Here is a 24,208-nt window from a genome sequence, read left to right on the forward strand (position 1 = left end):
AGTTAGCTGTAGACTTTAAGAAAAATAAGTGCTTTAAAATTTAGTTTGAATAAAAAACAGGGAATCTGAAGCTTCTAAGAAAGCTCAGGGTTTGCCCCCGCCCTTCTACACACGTTTTGTGCTAGGCCTTCTTACTGCTCTGATTGTTCCAGTGTCTGTAAGGTAATTATAATGAAATTATTAAGTCAGCTCTGAAAACTCCACCCCCCCCCCACATTTTGTTAATGAAAAACAACACAAAAATCAGGGCAGTTGAACAGATCGCTCAAGAATATAGAAAGCAACTGGTTATGTCCTTCAGATTTTATCTTTGAAAACATCCTAGACCAGGATGAACTGAAGGTTCTATTCCAGTTGAACGCCTGGGAGATATGTTCAGCTGCTTTTCTATGTACATGTGCCCAGACACACGCGTGGACGTGTCATCACAGCATCCTGTGGCTCCGTCACGGAGGCAGTTCAGACTCAGTCCTTCCCATAGCATTTTCTTTCCTCCCTTTGATCAATTTCAAGTTCTGTGTTCGTATTTTCTAGCCAAAGGTGAAGGTTGTCCCCAGATAAATATTGGGATGGCCTGCCAGCCAAATCCCAGGCAACCCAGTGAATTACTCTCTTTGATAGTAGAAAGGTCTAGTTCAAGTTGCTCTGAATGGTTTTTAACTATAAAACAAGAGCCTTAACAAAAGTCGCTGGTGTCCTTCAAATGGTTTCTGTCCCAGTAGCCTGTTCCTTTGGCACTTTAGGATCTGAGGCTTGTTCCATTAATAATTCAAACTGCAGGTTTTTGGAGCATTACATAGCCTATGAGTGTGGTGAGAGAGGGGCGAGAAGAGCGCATGATGTATTCAAAATGCATGAAGTAAAAAAATGAAAAGCAGCTAGCAAACAACCCTCTCCCCCACACCCCCAATACACACACACACACACACACAGAGAGAGAGAGAGAGAGAGAGAGAGAGAGAGAGACAGACCCAGAAGCTGTTGACTCGGCAGTTTTTCTTTCTTTATGGCTCTAGGGACAGGTTTAAATTGGGGAATTTTTTTTTTATTCTCTCGTGCAGTGTTGAACAGGAAGGCAGTGTTTGATGTAATCTGGCCCAGATGTCAGCAATATGCAGCCTTGTGATGATTATTTATCTTCAGGTTTTTACTTTGTAAAATGAAAATCGGCAAACAATTGTTTAGGGTTGTAAATTATATTTAGTGACCGTTTTTGAGATCCTGTGTGTGTAACAAACATATAGATTAGTTTAAATATGTTTTAAATTTAATTTCATTTTAGCTATTAATCTTAAAATCCTCTTTAACAAATGCTGGTTACGAGTCCCCTGATAGATGTTAACATGTTCAGTGCATTACTGTCTGGGTATTGTTCCTCTTATTTTAATTTTTCATTCTTCTGGAAAGTTTTCTCAGACCGTTAAAACTAGTCAGTTCTTTTAAATGGTCTTTGAAGGAATTTTCTCACATAAATTTCCCACAAGCATATTTGTATTTTTTGGATACATAATCGCTTAGAACACAGAGGGCACAGCTTAGATAACAGTCACCAAATGGGAGTCCAGCTACTCACTCAGGATTCAGATGTAGGTTTGAGAGTATTGTTCTCAAAGCATGGAAGTTGCTCATGATTTTTATCCATCGTCTACCCCCTTGAAGTAGAGCTGATGACTGCTAAATCCCCTTAAGAGAACAGAGTTAGACATTTTCTTCTTGGAGGTGGGAGAGGGGAGTGTGGGGGTGTCATGTAATTCTATTTCAAAGATCATGGAAAATCTTTGCTTCTCTAGTGTTATTTCCCCAGACATAACACAGTAAATTGAATTCAAACTACTCACTTCTATAGTGAGCTAGCTGCCCTTTCAGGACTGAGTTCAAGTCAAGGTTAAATGTAAAAAACTTTTAAATGTTTTCCATATTAGATGCCAACAGTAATTCTAACTTGGTTTAATAATAATCCTGACTTAGCAAAGCCAGGGTGAACTACTGGCTTTACTGAAATTTTAGTTTGTCTTTAAAATGCTGTATAAATCACACTCTCTATAATCGAAGATCACTCACCTCATAGTATCGGTAGTTACTAATTTAAAGTAGTCTTTATTGGCAGCAGTGGCGTATATAGGAAAGATTAGTTTCAGGATATGGGTTCTAGTTCCACGTGTGCTCCTCATGGGCCAGGTGACCCTGGGCAAGGAGCCCGACCTGCTTCAGCCTCATCTGTAAAATGCAGGAATTGGACTAGGTAGTTATCAACATCCCTCAAGATTCTAATATTCTGTAATTTTTTTTTTCGAATCAAATTCCAGTGAGCTCATTAGGGTTTTATTGCAATAATTCATGTTTCTTGGACAATCCTTTCTTTATTCCCAAGAATGTGTTTGAGATGTGTGATCAGAGGGATTACAGAAGTCTTAGTGCAGTCTTGCTAATGCATGGCAGTAGTTAAACTTTCAAAAATTGCATTTGATTATTAGCATTTTGGTCACTTTTAAGTAGGGCATGTGCGACCTAATTTATTCTTTAGGTAGGGACAGTGTTTTCATCCTTGCCCCAGTACATCTTCCTGGGAAAGCTTACAGCAGTGGCAGGGGTCTTTCTCCTTACAACATCATAGCTTGCCCTAGCTTGAAATCTGGAGGTAGTAAGAAAAGAACCTCTGGATTAGGACAGGAGAGATCTAGACCTTGTCCAGAGACTTATGGATTATGTGTCTTTGAGTAAGATGTTGGATTTTTCTCCCTCTTTGACTAGGAATTGCTCATGCGAACTTCCCAGCTGACTGCACAGTTCTTACAGGTCATCTGTTCTCAGACGCTTACTGAAGACCTTTTCAGTTACATGTGCCTTTAGCCTCCATAAGGACAAAATTGCTATTGGTGTGTATAATTACTACAAGGAATTTGACATCTCATTAGAGTCCCATGTCCAGCTATGGGTGCATTTTGTAGAGAAGGTGCAGTCTAACTCTCCGACAATTTTTGAAAGGTAAATGTTGTTTTAAGACATTCAGAATTCTTGGTTAATAATAAAATCTTTTAAAAAGGAGCTGTACCTTAGCACTGTTTTGAAAGCATGATTCCTAGAAGTTCAGGCAAATACTAGGTGCTGTATCTGCAGTGAGGGTTATGGGAGGAAATCATAAAAGTTTCTTCTTCGAGAATTTGAATATCAATGAAATGTGGAACAGTGGAAAGAGGAGTTTTGGAGTCAGACAGGTTTGAGTTTGCTCCCCAGCTTCCCACTTGTCAGCTTTGGATCTCTGTTAAATTACCTAGCCTCTTAAAACTCTTTTTTTACCCAACTCTGCAATTCCTATGGAAGGACCTACCTGCAAGTGTTGTGAGACAATATTTGCAAATTGGCAGCAAGCCTGTAAATGGTAGGGGCTCTCTGGTTGGTAATCATTCATGCCTCCCTGGAGCAACAGGCATACAGCATCTAGAAATGGTCAGAGTAGAAACAGGGTGTTTGAATTTTCATCAGCTGCTATTGTTGGGAAAAGTAATTAGCTTTGAGATGGATGTGTCCTTTGGTGGGGAACCTGGAAAGTAAACTAAGAGAGTTTAAGAGCCATCTCTTTTTTCAGCTACATCCCCATGAGCATATCCTAAATTTTCTGGACTTTTTTCCCCCATTTACATGAAAGGACAATAGAAGTCCCTTCCAAGGATTTGTTATGTGGATCAGATAATAACATACGACACAACTTTGTAGTATTTGATCCCTATGCAAGTTTTACCAGGTGACCCACTCAGAATCTAATATGGCTTTTTTTTTTTAATTTCCCCAAGATTTGCTCTCAGTCCCTCTCTTGGGATGTGTTAATGTGAAAAAAAGGAGACAGAAATTTGCCGTATGTAGTAGAAGCCCATCCTATTTGGGAAGCCGAATGCTTCCTTCATATACATTGTTATTCTGTCTTACAACAACACTGCAGAAGAAAAATTATCTTCATTTTATAGAAGAGGAAAGGGAACCTGCAAGGATAATAACTAAGTTAATATTAGTTATTAATGAATATTGTCAATATTTAAACCGAGCTCTGACTCTAAAACCCATGTTATTCCTACTCTTTGCTGTTGCCTCCATTCCATACATTCTATCTTGTCTGACTTATGCTGAGGAGACGTGTGTTGGATGTTTATGGTGCTTCGTACTCCGTGTGAGCCCTGAGGATGCAGATCTATACAAGATGGACACACTCCCCATCTGCACACGTCCTGGGGTGTGAAGACAGGCAACAATTAAACATCCAGTTGTAATTATTGAACCCTGCTAAGAAAAACACAGGGTATTAGATCTATGTAAATGGTTAAGTCATCTGTGTATTTTAAACAAATATTCTCCTCTGAATCATTGATTTCTATTGGTTTCACGTATCACATTATCATCTTATCTAGTTATAATCTTAATGTAGTTCTGGTTTGGGGATGAATGTAACATCCTGTATTTCCATAACTTAAAGAAAAACCTGCTAAAATATGCATAAAATTTTAATAACATCTCATATTTATTAAATGCTGACTCCTTGCTGAGTGCTTGCCACGCCTTCTCTCATTTAATCCTCACAATAACCTTAGGGAAGGGCACGAGGGTCCCCATAGTGCAGATGAAGAAACTGAGACTTGGAGAGATGAAGTAACCAGCCAAAAGTGACAAAACTAAAACGTGGTAGGAGTCCTCTGATTGCAGATTCTGCATTCTTAAATAAATTCAATCAAGCATATTAGGAAAGTTGAAATTTTTTTCAAAATTGAGATAGTATGACTTTTTAATTCAATTTTTCCTATTTAATATACGTACAGTAAAATGCATCATTTGTCCCATACAGTTTTTTGAATTGTTGCAAATTCACAATCATATCTACTACCACAATCAAGATGCAAGCAGTTCCCTAACCAGCCCCCAGATTGCTTGTTCTGCCCCACTGTAGTCAAACCAACTCCTCATCCCAGCCTCTGACACTCACTGATCAGTTATCCACCCCTAGAGCTTTACCTAAAATATTGTGAAAGTGCAATCAGATAATAAGTGCCTTTTGGGGCTGCTTTTATGCAAAATGCATTTGCGATTCATCATGTATGTGTATTGGTGATTTATTCCTTTTTGTTGTTGAGTAGGTATTTTATTTCATGGATGTAAACAATTTGTTTATTCCCCATGGAAGCACATTTAGGTTGTTCTCAGTTTTGTAATTATGATTAAAGCTACTGTACACATTTGCATATACAGGTTTTTGTGTGAACACAAGTTTTCTTTCTCTGGGTAAGTACCTAGGGGTGGAGTTACTGAGCCAGAGGCTTAGTATATGTTCAACTTTACAAGAAATTGTAAAGAACAGGTGTCCCCACATGGCTCTTTCATTTTGCATTTCTACCTGTTCTTCATGAGAGTTCCAGTTGCTCCACATCTTTACCAGCAGTGGTGTCGCCACTGTTTTTATTCTAGCTATTCTGTCAGCTGAATTCTGTATTCATAGTATCTATTGTGGTCAAATTTGCATTTTCCTAATGACGTGATTTTGAACATCTATTTTTTTGCTAATTTGTTATCTGTGTTTTATCTTTGGTAAAGTGTCTATTCAAATCTTTTGCCCATTTAAAAAATTGGTTCATTTCCTGATGAGTTTTTTTTTTTTTTTAAGATTTATTTATTTATGCATACAAGAGCTGGGGTACAGGCCAGGTATCAGAGATACAGGGGATTGAGAAGATTCACCAGAGACAGAGTGGGGAACAGAATAGGCAGATTGAAATACACTGCTGAGGGGAGCAGCGGGCAAGACAGGAGAGAGGTTTGCTTCGCCATGTGGGTTGCTCCCTGGCCTGCTGGGGCTCGAACTTCATAGTGCGGTGTTTAACCCCTTGAGCCACCAGGGAGGCCCTTCCTGATGAGTTTTAAGAGTTCTTGAAATATTCTTGATACAGATCTTTTGTCAGACATGTAATTTGCAAATATTTTCTCTCAGTCTGGGGCTTGTCTATTCATTCAATGTTTTTCACAGAAGTAAAGATTTTAATTTTGATTAATGTACCAGTTTTTTCTTTTATGGATCATGCTTTCAGCGTCATGTCCAGGAATTCTGCCTAACTCCGGGCCATGGATTTTCTCCTATGTTTTATTCTGAAAGTTTTATAGCTTTGTTTGACATTTAAGTCCATGATCCACTCTGAGTTGATTTTTTTAAGATGTGAGATGCAAGTTACAACCCCTTTTTCTTTGCCCATGGACATCTAGTTGTTCTAGCACCATCTGTTGAAAAGTCCATCTATTTTTCATTGAATTACCTTTGCACCTTTGTGTCTAAATTTGACTGTATTTGTCTGGGTCTGTGTTTGGGCTGTCCTCTGTCCCACGGGACTATGTGTCTGTTGATCCTGGGGACCGTGGCCTTATAGTAAGTCTTGGTATCAGATAACAGAGTCTTCCCGGCTGTGTTCTTTTCCAAACTTGTATTTACTCTTCTAGTTCCTTTGACTCATAAATGTTTCTTTTCTATTTTGTTGACTTTTGATACCTACAGAAAATCCCACTGGGATTTGAATTAATATTGGATTGAATGTATAAATCAGTTGGGGGGAAGCTGACGTTTGAACAATATTTGAGTCCCTCCACCCGTGAACACGTACATCAATTCAGGACTTCTTTCATTTCTTCCTTGGTGTTTTGTTCTTAGTATACAACTCCCACACATATTTTATTAGGTTTACAGCTGAATGTTTGTTTTCTGGTGGGGGGGGCGTGGGGTGGCAAGTGCCTACATGTACGCACGCTCACACTAATGTAAATAGTACGGTTAAGGGCCTCCCCGGTGGCGCAGCGGTTGAGCTCTGGGTTGTGAAGCTGCCCGCAGCCTCCTCAGTGCCAGTTCGATTCCCGACCACTGGGCGAGGGTCCCACATGGTGCGCAGACCTCTCCTGCCACCCACTGCTCCCCTCAGCAGTGTACTTCATCAGTTTGCCTGCTCTGCTCTCCCCTCTGGCTCTGGTGAATTCTCTCACCCTCCCGTGCTTCTGACTGTACCCAGGGATTGTATAAATAAATAAATAAATAAATAAATAAATAAATAAATAAATAAATCTTTTTTTAAAAAAAAGTACAGTTAAAAAATGAAATACTATTTTTTCATTGCTTTCATTCTAACATACCTTTTTTTTTCCCCTGAAGGTATTATCCTATCCTTTAAGGTCTTTAGCAAGTAAAAGATTGTTTCTTGATGTTTGTTCATCTTTGAGTTTTCATCTGTTTGTGATCTCCTGGCTCTTGCACCATTTTGTAATTATGATGTCAAAGCAGACAGCTTCAAAGAATCCTCCTGGGAGGATCTGAAAAGTGTTCTCCTCTGTACAGGTGGGTTGGTTTTGAGACAAAACCCATGTTTCCTTCTTTCCATGGGTGTCACGGGCATTTTAGAGTTTCTTTTGTTTTGCTTTGCAGATGAGATGAATAGTCAACTTCTCTTACCTCAGAACCTCTCCTTTAATGTATGATAGTCGCTTGTAGCTTGATAAAAACAAGGCTCTGCAGTAGACACTCTGGAAATGAAGAGTATGTTTTCTGGGCTTTGGCTCTTAGATGACTAAACAAAAAAACAGTGGCAGGGGAAATAACTATAGCTGTTCCCTACATTGTATTTCAGTCTTCAGTGGGTCTGTGCTAGCTCCTGTTCATGTTTTGCTTACCAACCACGCTTACCTGGGGAGCAGCCAGGTGGAGAGAAGGGATCATTCCTAGTACTTCCAACCTTCCTCATCCCATTTAGCGCTGAGAAAACTGTGTGAATGACACAGTTTAGATGACTGTGACCTGATCCAGGCTCCATGCTGCTTAGAAGGTGTGACTTGGGTTCATCCTTTCTCCCACAGAGTTCCGGGTCCTTCCCACTGCACTGTAAAAACATTAGGGTAACTATTTTGGGTGAGGGGATGCTTTTGAATATCTGAGAGCTCCCAGAACTATCAAAAGCTTTTGGATGTCCTTATAAAGTTTTACAGACATAAGGTTTTCATAGAACTCATTCTATGATCTCTGGGTCCATATTTGAGATTTCTTCTTTACTCACTGATTTTTTACTCCAGTTATCAAGAACCATCCAAATCCTTTTTTCCTCTCCTGTGGTATGTGGGCACTAATTTGATACCACCTATCACCAGTGCTTGCCAATGAGTGACTGGTTTAAAAAAAAAAGGCTGAGATCTTCTATGTTCTTCATTCATTCTTTTCCTTCTTTTAGACCTTTTGCAGGTGCTTGGGAATCAGCCATGAATACAGCCCTATCCCTGTCCTCAAAGGCTTCACGGTCGAGTGCCTTCCAGAATGATGGAAGCATGTCCATGTGATATGGAGGTGGTCTGGGGCAGCAGGAATCAGGGTTCCTAGTCAGCCTGGGATTAAATCGCAGGCAGGTTGTTACTGGATGAGCCCAGGCCTTTGAGTGGAGGGAATATTAATGGTAACACCTACCTTATATCATTTCTAAAGAAGAGCTGTTCTTGTATAATTGGCTGTTTCTAGAAGTTAATACACAGAAAGTCTTTAGAATGGTGACTCTTGGAGACAAAGCCTTTGTTAACATTTAGTCATTATCGGTCACTAAAACCTCTTATTCAACAGCTATCTGAGGGTGAGTCAGGCCTGGTTAGTGGAGACAGATATAGGAAGAAATGTCACGGGGCAGCTCAAACTTAGACATTTGATGTCCGCATCGCTAGGAGCCAGCGTGATTTTCCTGGAAACGGTGCCATAGTATCAAGTGGATGCTCTGTTTGGCTGTGCAGTTTTGTCTTACTGGCTAAAAACTGCATTTGCTTTTCATTTGCAATTTGCTGTTTACCTGTTAGGATCCAGTTTACAAGTGACCATATGTGTAGGTATTTCCCCAGGAAGAGAATGGCCTCAAGATTTCCATGGCATCATTTGTGACAGGATTAAGTTATGGCACCTTTGAAGTCAGCCAACAGCCTGAAAGCCCAAGAAATTGTTTACAAAGGAGCCCATCGATTCTCCCTCTTTCTCTGGAAGCATCCGAGCAGTGAGACTCGCACAGTCTGTTTGGCACAGTGGCTGCTCTCAGCTGGCCGGGGCCTCCTGCTGTTCAGCAGTGAGAGGATGCGCCAGCGCTGGCTGTGGCTGAGCCGGGCCTGCCTGCAGGGTCTGCTTGTGCTTAACTGGGCCCTGCAACTGTGTACCCTGGCCTGCCGGTTCAGTTGCAATATCTTTTCCCTTAATATTTTCCATCTGGCCAGCAATGCCCCATAAAGACAGACACAAACCAGGTTTTGAATTATGAGGAGTGTGATGCTAAAATGCTTCCAACTCACACTCTAGAACCAGGAGTCCTGGGCAGCTGCCTTTGCATGCTAGAGAGAAAGAATCTTTCCTCAAGTTGGTTTGCAAAGCATGCAGTCACATCAAAGACCGGAGCCATTCAACTTTTAAGTGTCTGAAAAGGTTTTCTCAGTCCTGTCTCTGAGTGTCGCTGGATTTTAGCACTTAATTCACAATTATGCTACTAATATTGACACTTTCTGAGCAAAAAAACATAAGAGAGCTTCATTCTCAACTTCTAAAACTTTAGCTCTATCGAAAGCATCAACAGTGAGTGAGGCTTGGGGCGTAATCAGTGTCAGCATGGCCTGGAAGGCTTTATGATTGAAGGGGTTTCACTACAAACTTAGAACTTCCATCGAAGCCAAGATTTCAAAAATGACTCAAAGTTGCTTTTGAATTTCTCTCTTTGCTGAGAATTTTCCTGAAGATGCATTTGCTGGTGGCTTTTGGGCCAGACTGCAATGGTATACAAGAAAATCCTTTTCATGTTTTTGAGTCATTAGAAGTCAATTTTGTATCTCAAATTCAAGAGTGCACATTCAGATTTGGGCAATTTTTGTATCAGCTAGTAAAGCACTTGGGGATACTATGTATTTTCTGCAGCTGGATTCTTTTAGGAATTGCTAATCATCTTAGTCTTTTTGACTAAGAAAAGTGAGCCGCTCCTCCCTTTTTCAGAGGACAGGCCCATGCCCAGAGAGGTTATGGTCGGACTTCGTGGGCACAGCCTTGCCGGAAAGGCTAGTGAGGGCTGCCCAGGCATCTCCATGCTCAGACCTCAAGTCCATGCTGCCACCTCCTGTCTGCAGCTTAGCTTTCATTTTAAATCAACCGGGCTTTTCTTCTGAAGTTTGCTCAATGAATATTTTTGCAGTGTTTTGCCCTCTGTCTTCTCTTTTCTTCCTCTCCCCCCTCACCCCAGGTGGTTAAGGCTCAGTGCCAAAGTTGAAGTCAGATTTGGCCTAAAGCCAGCATTGAGAATGCAGTGTTTCTCTTTTCAGTACCACCAAAGGATGAAATTCATACTCAGCTCATTAGGAAGGCTAGGTATGGTGGTTTCAGAAGTTGATAAGATGGTCCTCACATGTGAGTTCATGGCTCCTCCCCCTCCTCAGCCACCTCTGCTGAGTGGGGTGTGGTGTACTGTGCCTCTCAATTGCCGACTCCAGAGGTTCGGATGAGGAATGCAGGTTTAACTGGAGCAACTCAATTAACTTTAAAAATGGGAGTGAGCACCAACTGCTAAGACCACAAAGGTTCGACTACGGTACCCTAACTCAATGTCTTAGAGAAGAATAAAGAGGAAAGGAAAGAAAGTACGGAACTTGCGTCTTTAGCAGTCTGGGCAGCAAGCAAAGGTCACACCAGAATATGGTTAGTTCTAGTCTATTCGTTCCTTCAGTAAACACTCACTGAACATTGTTCAGTGAACACTTATCAAGAGTACATTTTATGAAGCAGGTGACAGGGAAAAGATGGTCGAGCTCACAATTTCAATACGGTAAGTGTATAAAAGAGCAGAGCTCCGGGGGAGGTAGCCCACTTAGCCTGGTGAAGTGGGGAATTGAGAAGAGACTTACAGGACAAGCGAAACTCTTACCCAGGTCTCTGGGGACTTGGGGTGGGAATGGGGGTCAGAAAGTGCCCCGTAGGCATATTGATTGGCAGACAGAGGCCCAGCAGCCAGGGAGCACAGTGCTACTGCAGTGGCAGGTCATCCAGTGAGCCCTGAACAGAATGATTTGGTGGCTGGGGGAGGGGGGCGGGCAGTGGTGCAGCGGGCCGGGGTGGCGGTGGGGGCTGGAGAGCAAGGCCCTCTTGCCATGTTGTTGCTTTTGGACTTGAGCCTGAAATCAGTGAAGATGACCTAGAGCATCATAAACAAGGGAGTTACATAATGAGATTTGTGTGTTTGAAAATCATTTTGACTCCAGTGTGGAAGACCCAGTGATAGGTCAGAAGAGAAACTAGGGGACCGGCATTAGGACAGAAAGGGGAGGGTTAGTGAGATAGAGAGTGAGTAAACTTTCATTCTAAGGCAGAAGATAATCTCTAAATTAGACATGTGAAAAGAGTGTCATTTATCATCTCAAAGCCCGGATTTTTATATTAAAATCCCTGGCATTGTGCCTTTTAAATGTTCATTGGTTGGTTGTCGAATGAATGAGTGATGAATACCATTTCTTTGGGAGCAGAGGTGACTGTCTTAGTCTTCTGGTTCCATTTCGCCTAAACTAACATTGTTTGAACTGTGTTCCCAAGTGTACACGCACAAGCAGTGGGCTGAAGCCATCCACACATCTCCCAGGTGGCAACAGGAAGTCAATCTTGGATTTTAAAACTGGCCATAGATAAGCTAGTGATTATATAGTCATGGACCATACCATTTAAAAAAAAAAAAAAAGATAAAGTTAGCTCTGCCAAGATTAGTCTGTAAAGAGTTTGAACATATTTTAAATAGCCCCCGAGGGTTAGAAAAGTAAGCGTTTGTCTGTGCTAGTTGCTGGGCCTGGTAAAAAGACTGTTTTTTGGTGAATGAAAGGATCGGAGGGGGCAATTCTTCTGATCTTTTGCTAGACTGAGCTGGGCCCTCTACTTTGATGACATTTGAAGTTGTGGGCCCCTTAATGAGAACACTTTAACCGGTCTCAGACCAGTCTTTCTTCCTCTTCTTTTTACCTTTGTTCATTGGGCCCCCTTTGGCCCCTCAGCATGTACAGACCTTCCTCCATTAAAGAATGAGGCATTTTCCCTTGGAGCTCAGGCGATGTGAGACAGCTGCCTCTGCTGTCTCCCCACCCCTCTTGTTTTCTTCAAGACTTAGCTGAGAGTTGGAGTGAAGAAAACTCTTTTTTCCTCTCTCAATTCATTACACCTGCTCGCAGGGACATCGCCTGTTTGACTTGGTGGTCACTTTGAGCTACTTTCTGATGTCGCAGGTACACTATTTAAAGACAAGATCCCATATTTAATTGATGATCATGGCATGGAGGGAAGAATAATTGAGCATATTGTCCATTTTCTAGATAGAAATTAAATTAGGGCCAGCCTTTAATTAAGAGTTGCAGTCGTCACTGGGGTAATGGGGCTCAGTGAAAGGAAACCAGGCTTTGAATCCACAGACTTGAGTTCAAGTACGGGTTTCCGCACTTAGTAGATTTGTGACTTTGGACAAATACTTAGCCGAGCTATGTTTTCATTCTCTTTACAGTGGGGGTTGATAATACCAGCAGAATCTCAGTTGGTGTAAGGATGAGGATCAAATAAAATAGTAGCGATTCAGTACCAGCTCTGTAGCGGCCCCCTAATGAGTGCTCCTAGGAGGGCAGTTATCATAATTGTTGCCCACAGCAGTGGTGGCACTGTGTCATGGGGGAGGGAGTGGGCCAGAGAGTCAGGACAGAGTGTGACTCCTGGCCCAGCCACATCCTAGAAGCGTGTGTGATGCTGAGCAAGACACTGGGTGTCCCAGACCTTGGCCTATAAAATAAGAGTGGGGCGTCCTGTCTTTCCAGGGTGGTGAAGACTCAAGCTGAGGAAGGAACAGCCCAACTTACGGGGTCTGACACTTCATGGACAATTGGATCGTTGTCCTTTTTCATGTCTTTAGGGTTCTCGTTGGGAAAGGGAGCATTTTTCCGACAAAACCTCTAATTCCAATGGCAATTCAGCATTGGTCCCAAGTTTTGGCTCTTAATGTTTCTGCAGCCGGAGTGCCCAGAAAAGACTTATTCCACTGTTCCTCTAGACCTGGAATGTCTGAGGAATCAAATGCTAACACAGGATCCTCCATGAGACTTTGCAGGAGACTGTTATTTCAACTGACTTGAGAAATTACACCGAGTATGGAAAGGATGTCAGAACTTTAGCCAGAGCTGCAACTATAATCACATTATTTTGCTGCTGCTCAGTGGAGCTAAGAAAGCTTAAGAGTATTACCATCTGGGCAAAGCCAACCAATGGTGAACTGTGAACTGCTTACCAACTTAACAGAAACTCTTGCTACCTCATTCATTAATTAGGCCTTTATGGCACACCTTCTCTTGGTTGCCTAGCAACTGTAATAGCAGTCATTAAATTCTGTCATTTTGTATTAACCCTTTGGCCCTGGGTGGATTGGGAGCCCCCACCTTAGCACTAATGCATTTTACATTAGTACCTCTACCTGGGAAACCCCATTCCCTTGACACATAAGCTGTAAAGAGCAAATAGCCAGAGTCCAAAAACAGAAAGGTTTCCTTTTTTTCTTCACATTAGTGGATGTGCTCTCCTGGCTTTACAAAATGTATCTGTCAGGATGGAGGCCATTTCCCACTTTGCTGACAGACAGACATAACATCCACCCAGCAAGATGAAAAGACAGCTAGTTTCCCAGAAAACAGGAGCTGCCTGTGACTTCTGTGGCTTGTGGAGGAAGGAGCCAGTGAAAACCAGATGGGAGAGTTGTTAAGTTGTGTGTTTCCAAAATTGCCTTTGTAGCTGCTTTGTGAAAACTTGGACCATGCATGCCAGCAGGATAGGGGCCCTTCCATTCCGGCAGCTCCCTGTTTGGCATCTCGTGATGGATCCAAATGCAGGCACAAGCTGTGAGCGAGTGAAGTGGCCAAAGGGTTAGGCCATTCAGGGGCTCCTGTGCCGCTCTGTCCCCTTGTTCCTCAAACTTCCATGCTTATCAACATGATGTAAAAGTCCTAGATTAAAATAGGGCTTAGGAATTTAAAGCAATCCATCCTCTTTCCTTGAATGGACTACAGTCACGTGGGACAACATAAAATACTTAAATGCTTATGTATTTTACTTACACTTAAAATAATTTGGTTTCACAGAACTGCTCAACTCTGCGGAAGAAAATAGACAGACTTAGGATCAAATCCCCTCTGCCAGGTAGCTGTGTGATCTTGCACAGGTGGGCTTTCTTTCTGAATTCCCTTTTCTAATCTATGAAATGGGGAGAGTCATTTCCCATCACTTGTTAGAGAGATGAACTGAGTCACACTGCAGACACCTCTGAGATGTGGCCCATGGTATAGACTTTATACTCACTTTTTCAAAAAAACAAGTATTTCAAAGACTGTCGTGATCAAAGAAAATCTCCACTCTTGTGAAACTTAGAGCCACATTCAGTATGAGATCTCGGTCTGTCAGCTTACAGAGAGAACCAGAGGTGGTGTTCCTCACCCAAGGTTACCTGCCCAGTTCTGAGGGTGGTGTCTCTATCACCTGATTCTCCTGGTGAGATCTCAGTTAAATTTTCCATATAATGCCAAGTTTCTTGGGCTATGGTATGACTACATGTTTAATCTTTCTCAGTAGGTGTTGGACAGTAACTTTAGCAGCCAAAAAAAAAAAAAAAGCCACCTTCATTCACTAAGCCAGAGTTTGTTGTATCAGACCCAACAACCAGACTGTGCATTTGCGGTGATGCTTCATGTGGTTATAGAAGGTGGCCTCGACTTCAAAATGCATGGTTTATTGAGAAGTTTCCATTAAAATGTATATTCCTCATGCCTCTGTCTCACCCCAAATGTATGTGATACTAGGAGCATCTGGGATTTTAAGGGGCTACTGTTTGTTAACAAAGCAGGAACTTCCCTGAAGGAGTTGGGAGAACTCACAGAGGCAATTAATTTTGTTCTTCGGAGCAGCGCCTCCGCTGCATCCGCTGGCACTTCATGCAAGCTTCAATTATAACCCAGGAGCCAGCCGTACCATGATCCGATTTGATATTTAGTTTTGATTTTATTAGTAGTTGTCTTTAATAGATGTCTTGTCATGTAGGTTTCCTGATTATTAGTAATTTAAATTGACTCTGAGAATGAAAGGAAGCCACAGGCATGAAACTGATGGACTGTGACGATGGCGGTCTTCAGCTTTCAAGGCAGCTGTGATGCCTCGGCAGGCTCCCTCCAGGCCCCCTCCCTTTTAAGGCTTTGAACACTCTTTCGGCTAATGCTGCAAATGAGAGCTTAATACTGTCACTGTATGAGAACCTTTAAAAGCAAATGGGCATCGTAAGTGTTCTTTCCTCTTTGAAGGGAAGTGTTGTCCATGGTCCACTCTCTACTTGATCAGCTCTAATTTGACCCAGGAGTAGAGATCTGTGAAGATGCTAACTGAAAAACAATGATTGTAGGAGATGTAATTTCCCTTGTTCTTATGCGGTGCCTTTCCTCTGCTCTCCAGAAGAGCTCACCGTCTCTTTGTGAAGGGAACAGATGAAAATTTGCTTTTCTCTGCTGTGCTCTTGGTAATGGCCAAGATCACACATATCCTAACAGAGACTTCCCTCGAGAGGTCCTGTGCACCATGAGTCATGCACGGAAGGGGCATCTGCTGTAGCTTAGTATCCGACACTGGAGCATTCATTTCCCTGAGGACCAGGCCCGCCATGGATGGTGCTGGAATCTGAGTCCCTTAGGTTAGATTTAGAAAAGTTGAAATCCAGAGATTTGCTGCTTAACATCTGAAAATCAGCTTTAAATATTTGGTCAAATAATTCTATTTACTCATTAACCCGTCAGGCAGTAAGCACCGGTGTTGTTCAGGCATTTCTGTAAGTACATGGAGGAAGGACAGAAGGAAGTTATGTGGGTGAATTGGATGAACAGTGAAGAGTTCCTTTCTGTTTTAAGGCTCACAGTGTCTGATAGGACAGTCTGATCAAGGCAGTTTTTACAAATAAGTTTCAGAACCTCAGGCCATTGTGATGTGCTCCATACCTAGGGTCTCTAAACCACAAATATTTTTGCTGTAATTTTGCATTCTCAAATATTTGTCTTACTAATTTAGGCAAGCGGTTGTGAAAAACACAGATTTTAGGGGTAAAATTTTTTTTAATGAGTCAGTGAAATTTATTGGTGACAAATACTTGTTGCTGGCAACCCAGCCCGTGGACTCTTTATGAAGAACATCTAGACTGGAACCCCCTTTCAGTGTGTCTCTGCTCCCAACATCCCCCATTGTTTTATAGTTATGGTTTGTGAAAGTAAGTGAAATGTGCTGCTTTTCTCAGGCCAGAACATTTATGACACTTAGAGGAGAGCTGTCGCTGAGAGTTGATGGGTAAGTGGCCTGGAGGGAGCCACCTGCACGCTTTCTCTTAGCCTCCCCTGCTGTGGGGCCGGTATCTATGGCAGAAACAGAGACACTATGATGCCAGAGGACACATCCCAGCCCACCAGCATGGCTGTGGGTGAACACTGGCCACTGCCACCGCAGCTCAGGCTGATTCAGGCCCCTGTACGGCCTCCAGCACCAAATGCCCTGCTTGTCTACACCTCATCGATCCATTAGCTTCTACTAGGCAGGAATGCTTCGAGCCATACAGACTAATTTCTAGGTCATTTTGAAAGTACCTTCCATTTTTTTGATGACTTTCTTGGGAAATCACTGGTCCTGTTTTATAAAGGGGTATACATCATTTTGTGATGTTTTTCGCCTCCCCTCTCTATGTGAAAATGCATAGTAGCAAAGTCAGATAGTCAAATCTCCGCTCATCTGTCTTGAGTTGTATGTCCCTGGCAAGAGATTTCACACCTGAATTTAAGGTTAGGGATAATAGCATTATCAGTCAATTCAATGATATCCTCTCATTGTTGTGAGAATTAATACTTATGATAATCTAGTTCCCCCCCCAGCATCATTCTTTCTCTTCTCTTCTAAAATTTATTCATTGCATTTACCCTGACTTGCGGGGAGACTGCATAGTTTTAAATGTCAGAAGGAAGAGTTTGTGTAAAGCTGTGATGAAAAGCCCTAAGTCCTGTTGCCTTGCTCCTATGAACAGTTGCCTTGGAAAAATGGAAATGCCTTTCTGAATTGACCTGAACCAGTGGTCCTGTGCTCTAATCTCTGATTCCCAGATGATAACAGATGTCTCTTAAGTGATTCCAGGTGTTCTGAACATAGTGCAATCTCTTATCTGCCACCTCCACGGCTACTCCTTAAAGTTCTTTTATATTACCTCTTTCATAGTATTTGAAGGCTTGGGATTCCTTGACAGCTGTTGGAACTCTAACTCCCTCCTTGAAGGGACGCTGCTTTTAGTCCTCAGGTGATCTTCAGACTTTCATGCTATACCGTTTGATTCAGGCCCACATGCCAAATAGTTTTAATATGTTCTCCGTTCTTATTAAACAGATTTTGTCTTGTCCAGGAGATTTCCTGCCGGTAGCAGTTATAAGTTTTTCTCACCATCAAGGCATTCCCTGCCCCTTGTTAACTCTCGGCCAGGGATTTTCAGCATACTTCTGTTCACAGTGTTCCCGTTGGCATCCTGTAAGCTCCGAAGCCTTCCCTGCCCACCTTTGGAATTCAGTGCTCCCTCGTCTGTAATTTAGAGTGCTCTACGGTGTTTGTAGTTTTGGGCCTTGAAAGGTCCATACATGGGGGAAATTCTCATTTGTCAAATCTGAACTTGACTTCCGTAGCAGGAGCTGAGGTATTTAGGTAGAACTTTCTGTCAAATTAGATATGATGGAAATGTGGAAGACAGCATGATAGAGCTACAGAGACACACTTATAATCCTGACTCTCAATTTTAATAACCTATAACCTTGCACCAGTTACTTCACATAATGTCTTCTGAGTCTTCTCACACAATGTTGTATTTATTGTTTCATCTTTTTCTAAACCCACTTAAAAGAAGGGGAGTGGAAGTATTGGCCTTAGATGAAGAAAGTGCAGACGTTTCCTTGTTGAAACAGAAGGGAAAGAGATTTGGGTATAGATCTGTAAACACCCGGTGCCCAGCCGGGAAGTTGTCGTCACAGTGGTGGTGGAGATGGCTAATCGGGATGGCACGCAGACTCTCTGCCTGGCACCTGAATGCTGAATGCTCTGAATGTACTTACTTAACCTTCCTAATGACCTAGGAGGTTGCACTGCTCTTTCCCCAAATTAGAAATGAATAAATGGAAGTTCAGAGACGTTAAGTAACTTACCCAAAGGAGCTAGGGTAAGAACGCAAGTGACTCAGTTCCAGAGCCCAGGCCTCCAGCCGTGTTTAACCTTGGAATGAATGAGCGAATGCCTGTATTGGGAAACTGTGGCAATTCCTTTCCCATAGCTTCTATTTTCTTGATGAAGTTGGTGGTGAGGCAGAGAGCGTATGGAGATTAGATACTTGAGTGACGAATGGAGAAGATTTAAAATAGTCTTGTAGGTTCACTAGTTAACAAAGAATTGCTGGATGGTGTTGGCAGCTTCTTTGGTGCTGTGGACTTTATAAATGTAGACTGTGGTCGGTCCAATATGTTTGTGTGCAGTTTTTTCCTCAGCCACACATGTCAGCCTCAATGTGGGCACAGAGAAGGTAATTAAATGGATATATTCAGGAGTAAGGTGTTTTCTTGCCCACTGGGGCCAGGGGAATAGACCCTTTAGGGTCCTGACATGGTAGGCCATAGGACTAAGCTAGATAAGACAGTAGTGATAAGAGGGGAGCCTGAGCCTGATAAATGGGGAGACTGAAGAAACTGCCAGTGAGGGGAGGATAAGAGTGGTGAGAAGAACAAGCACCAAGCCTAGACAGTCAGAACTGGGCGGGGGTGGGTGTCTTAGTGACTTCAGAGGCAGGGTATACTTGGCAGTAGGGGGGGGGGAGGAGGGACCAAAGGAGGTGGTGACTGAGGCTGGTGAAGAAGATGGTCAGAGTGCTGGTCATCGAGATGCCTGAAAGACCAGGGTGTTGGAGGACTGCCCAGTCATTAGACAGATGGCATTTCTGCTTTAGGTGGCATCTCCATAGTCACAGCAGAGTTGGAAGACATAACTTTATTAGTCTATACATAAATATTGATGTTTTATTCCTTTTAATGTAAACATTTTCAAGTGCGCACTACTCGTTCAAGATAGTTAGGGAAGATAAATTAGAATTCTCTCAAGATATTTTTTAGTTATCATTTTTAGGATGTATGAGGGATCCCTAGTGACATTTAAAAATTTTCAGAATTTCTTAAAAACTCAAACCAAATTTGTGTGGCGCTGAATGTTCTTTATATAGGCCTTTAGGTGACTCAACAGGGCAGCCTCACTGAGGGTATCTTTCCTTGGTCGGTGGGTGACCAGAAAGGATTCCTTGGAGTGAGTGTTTAGTGGAGCTCAGCATTTGGCATTTGGCATTCAAACTTTGGTGGTGATTTCCCAATTGTTTATTGCATGTAGGAAGACCCTGAAAACTCCTAATACATGCTGCCTTGTTTCAAAATTTGGTTAGTGGTATAGAAAAAAAAAAACAAAACAATAGAACAAACATACAACTCTTGCATCATAAACCCTGTAATTATCCTTTGTTAGCTTTTATCACTTTAGATGCATGCTTCTTAATTAGCAAAAGCAAAAGTTGGTATGAATCTGAGTATTGTTTGTATACCTAGGTAAGGAATTTGGAAGTGCTTTAGGAGCTATTACATGTGTTGGAGACTTAGGCTTCAGTGTAATCTCATGCAAAGAGCAATCACTTTGAAATCAGAAAGACCTGAGTTTAAAACTTATTCTACGGATTGCTGGCTACTTGGAGAAACTTATTAAACTTTTCTGAGTATCAAGATTCTTTATAATGGTAATTCTTAAATTGTTGAGTTGTCCCAAGAATCAAGCAGCTTATGTAGGTAAACGCTTGGCATGTAGTAGTTGCTGAATAAATGTTAGGTTTCCCTTTCTAATCCTCCACCCCCCCCTTATTCCAATAGTTTCAGATCGTTTAAGGAATGGAGGAAATCTTGCTTTTTGTCCTAGAAATTCTAAGTGGAAAGTTAGCCACACCTTTTCCGGCCTTCATGAATGTAGCCAACTTTTAGGTAAAACTTCAGTAGGTACTATGAGAGAGATAGGGCACACTATAGGTACAATATAGCTGCCAGAATTGGCCCTCAGAGGTTGGATGTAATGAGTGGGCAGTAGTTGCTGAGGAGTGGGCCTTGCATCAAAGAAATAAGAAGATGCCAGAAGAAGGCAGGCATTTGCAGGAAACCTAAGGGGAAATGTGAGATGGGTTTGGAGGGGAGTAAGAGGCCTCTGACAGTGGTTCTCAGAGATCAAGTTCAGCAGGTAACAAAGCAGAATCAGCGCCAGGCCCACCACAGGAGTAAAGGAAATCCTATAGAGAGGGCACTGAGCTGGCAGATTTGTCTACTCCATTTAGACCTTCTCCCTAAAGGCTGCATAAATGTGAACATCTCTACCAGTAAGCCTAGAATAGGCCTGACTTTTCAATCCTGCTGAATTGCAGAGTGACAAGCCTTGATATGCTGACCAGCTGGCTAAGGATCAGTTGAAGGGGACAGTAGGCAGCCCTAACAACAGCCAAAAGGGGCTGAGGCAGGGGTAATTACCCCATATGTAAATGAAATTCAAGTCCTATATTTAACCCAGAATCACCTATGTAGTATGTACTACTTGAAAGTGAGGTGGCAGCCAAGGACATGAAGAAATCAAGTGATCATCTATTACAAAGTGGAATCCTGTTAAAAGCAAAATTCAGTTCTGGCTACTGAGAATGCTGAAAGAGATGGAAGACAGACGGTTCCAGTAGTTTTTCTTTTTAAAAATTTTATTTCTGGGCCCCCCTGGTGGCGCAGGCGGTTGAGAGCAGTGCTGTGAAGCTGTTGGCAGCCTCTGCAGTGCTGGTTCAATCCCCGCTGGCCACGGACATGTCCACATGGTGAGGCAGACCTCCCCGGTCTCGTCCGCTGCGCCCCTCAGCAGTGTATTTTGTCAGTCTGCCTATTCTGTTCCCCACTCTTTCTCTGGTGAATCCTCTCACCCTCCCGCACATCTGGACTGTACCCCAGTTCTTGTATAAATAAATAAATCTTTAAAATAATTATTTCTAATTATACTCGTTCTACTTTCCCTACCAAACTGAAGGCACAATAAGGAAATAGAAAAAAGAGAAAAAGGAAGAGCCCATATAACCCTGCCATCTGAATGTAACAATTATAGCATATTCCTAGTGTTTTCTCATATCCTTACAATATTTTATATATGGTTATAGAAAATTTGCTTCCCAGTCATGAATACTTTTAGACTCTAATATAAACATATATATAACATATTCCCAAAATGAAGAAAATTATCTATAATCCATTTAGCAGAAAACTTGGGTGTCCAAAAATAGTATGCAAACAATATAGCAATATTTTTCTTTAATAAAAACAATATAGTTATAAAGGTATAAATGGAAGTCTCCTTTGACTACCCATCAATTTCTGTACCTTGTAATTGTCCATAATAGACATTACAATCTAGAATTTTTATGCAAAAAGAATTGCATGCATTATTTGGTATATAAAAATAAATAGAACATACATATATGTTACCATAAAATGAATACCTGAGATCCTACAATCCTACTTCAGAACATGACCCAAATGACATTAAAACTACTGTTGATGGACATAGGGTTTTTTCCAGTTGTTGTTGTGTGTGTTTCTTTAACAACTGTTGTTAGGAACAATTGGAAGACATTCAGCCAGCTATGCTGCATTTCTGACTCACCTGCAAGTTCATCCATGTTGTCTGCTCTTTCTTAGCAAGAGCAAAGCCCTGCATCTGTACGATAAGTAGATCCCATCCCTTCTCACCTATTCAAGATGGGATTCCATCAACTCTCTATTCTGGATTATCGTCTCCTCCTCCCCTGAACTCCCCCGCCTCCTGCCCGCCCAAATCCACAATATCTTTCCCATCATTGTACCAGCTATTGTACATTTGGCTATTTCTCCCATCTTGAGAGTGCTAGGAAGCCATTCTACTGAATCAATTTTTGATCTAGCTCATGATGTGACCCTTGGGAAATCCACTCTTTTCCCACTATCTCCCAGGCTTTTCCTTCACTGATTCTTTGAAAGACCCCCTAGTTGTTTAACAGTTATGTGGTTCAGTCCAAGACCCAGTTCTTGGACTTCTTTAAATGAATTCACTCCCTGGACTTTATCCAGTGTCGTGCCACGGCTATAAATACTATCTGATGACTCCTAAAATTAAATATCAGCCTCAAACCTGGAATTTCCCTTAAACTCCAGTTGCCTGAAGCTTCACCTGGCTATCTGATAGGCAGTTATATAGACCTTTCAAAATTTAACTTCTGATTTTCTGTCTTTCCCATCTCAGTTAACGCTAATGCCTCCTATCTGTGTGGCATGCTAAAAATGTTGGTGCTGTCCTTGACTCTCTTCTCCTTTGCTCACACACCATTCCATTGGCAAGTGGAATAGCTTTAGCATTTATTCAAGTATATTTAGGATCTGACCACTTCTCTCTACCTGCACTGCTACCATCCTGGTCCAACTTATAATCCTCCAGTGGTTTCCTTTTGGAGGAAGAGTGTTCACACTATAGGACCTAGGAGGACTGACCCCTGTTTATCTCTCCTGATTCAGTTCTTTTCATGTCGCTTACTTTGATCCGGCCATATTGGATATAGTTCCATCTGCTTGGACACTCTTCTCGATAACTGCTGACTGACTTGCTCTCTTTGTTGTACCATCAACAAAGAAATGGTGAAGATGTTTATTTCAAAAAAAGTTTTATTTATAGTTCACTGAGTTTTTATTTTATCATGAATGAGTGGTGAATTTTGTTGTTTATTCTGCATTTATTGCTATGAAATATGTGTTTTTTTCCCTTATTCTTTTTAAATGGTAAATTACGGTTGATATTTTGCCCTTTCTTATATAATGCCAAACTTTGCTGGTTAATAATTTCATTTATAATTTTTGTGTCTGTGTTCATGCAAGAGAGATGTATTTTTATGTCTTCATTCAGTATTGTTGTCAGGCTTTTTCTCCTAGAAGTCTGAAGTGTCTGCCTTGCACATCTGTACCTCTAACCCAGCAGGAGTTGCTTTTGATGTGTACTCTATAGTCAGGACGCAATTTCATTTTTTCCCCCATTTGGATATCCAGTTGCTCCATAACCTGTCTTGGATATCCATTCTCCCCTGCAGGATGTGCAGTGCCAACCCCGTCATATGGCCAGTTTTCCTGTATGCACAGGTCCTCTTACCAGCTCTTCCTTCTCATCTGTTACCTCATTTATTTATCCCTGCACCAGTATCTTATTGTGTTGATCACTGCAGTCTTAACATCTATTGGCAGTTTTCCACCTTCTTTTATTCTTAAGAAATGTCCTGCTTTTCTTGGTCCTCTATCCTTCCATTTAAGTTTGAGACTCTTCAGGTTTCTTAAAAACATGTTGAGACTTGAGGACTGCCATAGAATATATGGATCAGTCCAGGTAAAGTGACGTTTTTATGTTAAAGAGTCTCGCTACCCAATTCTGAAACATATCAATTTATTTAGGTCTTATTTTAATATCTTTTAGTAACATTTTAGCATATCTTCTATAATGCTCCTGCATATCTTTAGACCATTTCCCCCCAAACCTTTTTTTTTTAATTTAGGTAGAAAGAACTTTTATTTTTTTTATTTTTAAAATATTTTATATATTTTTTCTCATCATTTTGCATTTTTGCACAATGTATGCTTTTTCATCTTGGTTATAGTCCCCATACCCCCATACAATTCCCACCCCCCTTATTTTGACTGTTATCCCTCCTCCCCACCTCCCTTAGTGTGTCTCTGGCCTATAGTTGCTTGTTGATTCTGATTTTTGCTTTATTATAATTAGTCTTTCTCCTGGTCCCTTATTTAGGTTTTCTAAATTCCTGCTTTGAGTGAAACCATCCAAAACTTATTTTTTCAGTGGATTTATTAATGGAATATATCTTTAATTACATTTTTCTGCTCTACTGTTTAAAGATTCAGTTGATTTTTGAATATTGATCTTTTGCCCAGTCACCTAATTAATTGTAGTAATTTTTATGCATTCTTTTAGATTTCAGATAGAAAGCATGTAATTTATAAATGAATAATT

At 41.5% G+C, this 24,208-nt stretch overlaps 1 protein-coding gene and 1 long non-coding RNA gene across 8 annotated transcripts in view; one reads left to right on the forward strand and one right to left on the reverse strand.

Moving 5' to 3' along the window:
- DENND1A (DENN domain containing 1A) overlaps nucleotides 1-24,208 on the forward strand; it is a 445,274-nt gene that overhangs the window by 166,710 nt on the left and 254,356 nt on the right. The window lies entirely within an intron of this gene.
- Nucleotides 992-7,250, reverse strand: LOC119232394 (uncharacterized). 2 transcript variants are annotated; one of them, XR_008549751.1, is made up of 6 exons: nucleotides 7,150-7,250; nucleotides 4,071-4,272; nucleotides 3,329-3,438; nucleotides 2,062-2,217; nucleotides 1,574-1,683; nucleotides 992-1,221 (listed from the first exon to the last, which is right to left on the reverse strand). It is a non-coding gene; the product is annotated as an uncharacterized LOC119232394 (long non-coding RNA). The 2 variants fall into 2 exon arrangements; XR_005122064.1 differs by lacking the exon at nucleotides 4,071-4,272.

The sequence above is a fragment of the Talpa occidentalis genome, unplaced genomic scaffold (genome assembly GCF_014898055.3).
Source record: "Talpa occidentalis isolate TD23 unplaced genomic scaffold, MPIMG_talOcc4v2.1 talOcc4.7, whole genome shotgun sequence".
In the NCBI taxonomy this organism is placed as follows: domain Eukaryota; kingdom Metazoa; phylum Chordata; class Mammalia; order Eulipotyphla; family Talpidae; genus Talpa; species Talpa occidentalis.